Source organism: Panthera uncia, chromosome X, assembly GCF_023721935.1.
Source record: "Panthera uncia isolate 11264 chromosome X, Puncia_PCG_1.0, whole genome shotgun sequence".
NCBI lineage: Eukaryota > Metazoa > Chordata > Mammalia > Carnivora > Felidae > Panthera > Panthera uncia.
In genome coordinates, this window is record NC_064817.1 from 107082065 (window position 1) to 107086664 (window position 4600).

The 4600-nt window shown below is 47.3% G+C and overlaps 1 long non-coding RNA gene across 1 annotated transcript; it reads left to right on the top strand.

The window, feature by feature from the left end:
- The first annotated feature begins 128 nt into the window (after window positions 1-128).
- LOC125931993 (uncharacterized) lies at window positions 129-871 on the top strand. Its single transcript, XR_007460518.1, has 3 exons — window positions 129-272; window positions 695-740; window positions 819-871. It is a non-coding gene; the product is annotated as an uncharacterized LOC125931993 (long non-coding RNA).
- The last annotated feature ends 3729 nt before the right edge of the window (window positions 872-4600 follow it).

The window sequence follows — 4600 nt, forward strand, 5'->3', positions numbered from 1 at the left end:
CCCCCCCCCCCCGCCCCGGTACCACTGGCCCACTTGAAGTTTTCAGCCATGAACCAGTAGTAACCAAGGTGATCCTGTCTAGCACTCGGAACTTGCGTGTGGTCAAAAGGTTCTGAGAGCCATTGTGAGTCACCGTGACACCTCTGGGCTTAGCCAGTCAGGCCCTGGGGCTCAGGGCAGGAAGGATAAGACGAGGAGGAGAAGAATCCTCTCTCTCACTCCTCGACCTCTCTTCCAGACGTTCCTGAAGTGAGAGCTCGGTGGTCTGAGAGGTAAGATATCCATATCCACCAATAACATGTAATGTTTCTTTGTGACGTTACCATGCCCACCCACCTGATGACCCCCAACCCTACTGGATAAAACGGGCACTGCGTCGGGTTCAGAAATACAGCACAAAGCTTTTGGGGGGGGGCAGTCTGGGGGTCGTGGTAGGGATCAGGGGTGTGGGGGTCAAGGTCAGGTATTAGGGGTGAGTGCGGTCTCCAAACGCAGTTTGTCATCACACTCACAGCCCTTGTCCTTTGCTCCTCCGGGCCTTACACAAAGGAAAGGATCCTTTCCTTAGATTCCTAAGGATCCTTTCCTTAGGAAAGGATCCTTTCCTTAGATTCCTAAGGATCCTTTCCTTAGATCCTTTCCTTCTTGAAATGCCTGGAGTGGATTCTCTTTAACTGTTCTTGCCTTGTTGCAGGGAACAAGGCAGATAAAGCGATCTCTGAGGACTACCCTGGAAACAGGTGCATGTGGTGGGGGGGTGGCGGGGGGAAGAGGCCCCCGGGTCCCCCGGGTCGATTGACTTTCATCATCTTTTCCAGGAGTGGTGCTCCTTCGTGAAGCCGTCTGTGGCGTCAGCGAGTCATGGAGAAAGAAAAACCTGAAGTGAAACCCAGCACACCCGCACCCAGCAACGAGGAGAAGACAACTAGACCCTCAAGACGCCCCAGGCCTTCCCAAAATATCCTGTGCTTTTTACTGAATAGGCAGCTGGGGAGGCACAGAAGTGACGTGGACCTGTCCATGTGGGTGTGGATGCTGGACTGAGCCACGCCCCGGTGCAGGTGGCCCCTTCCAAACAGCCATGGGTCTTGCCTGCTCACCCCCACCCCCGCCCCCACCTCTTGAAAATGCGAAAGAAAAATTGATTTAAAATAACAAACACCTCTCTCGTGTCAGCTCTTGAAATAAAAGCTGCGTTTTCCTCCTTTTGGTTCGATGTGTTCTTATTGCCCAAACAGCGTCCTTAGGTCAGTGACACTGGACAGGGGATCTTACTCATGGTCACACGGAGTGCAGGAGCTCTCCTACACCGGGGGATGGCGAGGTCACACTGCAGGGCAGGTCTCTTCCACCTTTAACCCGGGACAAAAGGGAACCGCGATGTGGAAGCAGGTCCCTCCAGGAAGGGAGACTCCTCTCCCTAGGCGGTTTTGAGACACCCTCTGGGTTCCCCTGGAAAACCCAGGTACTAGCCTAGGGACACACATTGTTTCAGAACAGGCCACCAGCAGGGCGGGAAGTTGAGGACACTCCTTTGGGGTTTCTTATTCTGATGCTCAGGAGATTATCATTTAGACACGACAGCATTGCGTCATTGTTGGTTCTAGTTCATATTTTAAAAGTCAGAGCACAGGGCATTTTAATATGGGAATGTCACACCCTCTGGGCCCCCTGAAGGTAATGGCTCTTCTCACTGTCCCCAAAGTCTGGACCGGCCAGGCCCTTATCCGGCCGGGTGGGGAAAACCTGGCAGTCGGTGGTGGTGGTGCCTGGAAGCCGAGAATGTACTGGACTGAAGGCCCCAGCCCACCTCGGCAGTTCTGGGATGCGGGGTCCCCTGGAAGAGATGCTGGGGAGAGGGTGCAGGGCGCGACAGTCCCCTGGGGAAGTCGGCATGGGAGTGAGGACTTCGGGCATGGAGAAGCAAGCTAAGCGGGGAGGGTGCTCTGGCGACATGGCCAGCCCCGGGGACCAGCCAGGAGACAGGGAGAGAGAGGGCGGAGCTGCGAGAGCAGTGCAGCTGCAGGCATGACTGTCCTGGGCAGTGGGGACAGCTGCCTGACCCCAGCCCCGCTTTTGTTCGAGGATGGTCCCCCGCCACCCTCCACCTGCCCGCACATCAGGGCTCCTGCTCCCCACCCCACCCCTACCTTGGTTATGTAGGACAACTCTAGCCCTCTGCATCCTGTCACCTCCTCCCCGGGCCTGTCCCCTTGCCATGTGAGTTCTGACTCGGCTTCTCGTGTCCCCGGAGGGGCGATTTTGCGCACCCTCTCCCACGCAGCTCACAGAAAAAGGAGGCAAGACGGCCCAAAAGGCTTGGGACCTAGAGGCCTGTGCCAACGGGGAGGAATCTCACAGATAGCACCTTGAGCGACAGCAGGAGCAGTGCAGAGGGACCTAGCAGGTAGCAGGGGGTACCTCCCAAATCTTCATGTGGGTTCTTGGTCAACTCCACGGTCTAAGGTATCTCATTGTGGTTTTGATTCGCATTTTCCTGATGACTAATCACGTTGAGCATCTTTTCATCTGGGTGTTGGCCATTGAGACTCTTTGGAGAAATGTCCATTCAAGTCCTTTGACCATTTACAAATATTGGATTGTTTGTCTTTTTGTTACAATGTAAGAATTCTTTATAGTCTGGACAATACACCTTGTCGTATGTATGATTTGAAGAATTTTTCTTTTATTCTGTGAGTTGTCACAGAACCTTCTTATAATAGTGTCCATTGATGAAAAATTTAGAAATTTTTGATAAAGCACAATTCACCTGGCTTTTCTTCTTGTTCGTCATGCTTTTGGAATCATATCTAAGCAACCACGGCCAAATCCAAAGGTCATGAAAATTCATCTCTACATTTTTTCTAAGAGTTTTATAGTTTTACGACTTACACTTAGGTCTTTGATCCATTCTGAGATATAATGAACTCTTACAACTAAACAACAAAAAGTCAAACCCCTAATTTACAAATTGGCAAAGGACTTGCATGGAAATGTCTCCAAAAAGATATACACATGGCCAACAAGCACATGAAAAGATGCTCAACATCGTTAGTTACTAGGGAAATGTAAATAAAAAGCAGACTAAGGTACCACTTCACACTCACTAGGGTTGCCAAAAAAAACCCCAAACAACACGGAAATTAACATGCACTGGAGAGAAATGGAGAAAGCGGAATCCTCACGCATTACAGGAGTGTAAAATTGTGCAGACACTTTGCAAAATAGTCCAGCAGTTTTTCAAACGTGTAAACATAACATTACCAATGACCCAGTAATTCGACCTCTAGCATATACCCAAGGAGAAATGAAAGCATATGGCTACACAAACACTTGCAGACAAATGTGAATTTTACCTTTATTCATACCAGCCAAAAAAGAAACAACCCATACGTCCAACAAATGATTACTGGATAAACAAATTATAGATCCATATATGGAATATTATTTGGCCATACCAAGGAATGATGTGATGATACTGCTACAACATGGACAAACGTTGAAAACATTGTGCTAAGTGACAGAAGCCAGAAACAAAGTGCCACATTTTTTATATGGTTCAGTTCATATAAAAGTCCAGAACAGGGACATCTATAAAATATTCTTGTCTTGTTTCTGATCATAGGGGTATTTAATCTTTCACCATTAAGTATATTAGCTGTGGGTTTTCAGATACTCTTTACCAGGTTGAGGAATAAATTGAGGATATTAATGTTTACTGGAAGATTTATCAGGTTTCTTTTTGGTGTAGTGTGAGTATTTTTCATCTGCAACCATTTTGCGACACTGTTGAATTTACCTACGTTGTAACACACATGCTCTGCACACGTCCTTTGTATCACTGTCAGGCAAGGGGTAACCTTAAGCCTTTTTCTCTCGTGGAGGAAATGTATATAATCCACTCTTAGTAAGAAATAATATTATCAGAAAGAAATGAGATCTCATTTCAAGAATGGAAAGGAATTTTTATTAAAATTGCTTGCAAGTTAGATTGAAAGCTAAATAAATGTTTCAGGGCACCTGGGTGGCTCAGTCAGTTGAGCATCCAACTCGATTTCAGCTGGAGTCATGATCCCAAGGTTGTGGGATACAGCCCCATGTCAGGCTCCCTGCTGAGGGGCTCTCTTTCAAATAGTAAGATAGGATAGGATAGGATAGGATAGGATAGGATAGGATAGGATAAGATAAGATGTTAAATTAAACATGTTTTAAAATATATGCATTTTTTTCCTTCAACTGTTCTTGCTATTTTTTTTTTTAAGTAGGTGTCAAGCCCAGCGTGGGGCCTGAACTCAGGGCCCTGAGATCCAGACCTGAGCTGAGATCAAGAAGAATAAGTTGGTTACTGGACTGGGCCACCCACGCACCTTGCTATTCTTGAGTCCTGACATTCAGAGTTAGGAATTCTTCTAATGTTAAGAAACGTGCTGGTAGGTTTTCCGGTAATACATATCAAGAATTAGTTATCTCAACTCTTATGAAACGTTTAGATAGATTGTAACTCTTAAACCAGCAGTGGCGATTTTGTGCATTCTAAAATTGTGTGTGTTGATGTAGTGATTCGGCAGCAATCTTTCTAACCTCCTCTTAAAAGGCTGCT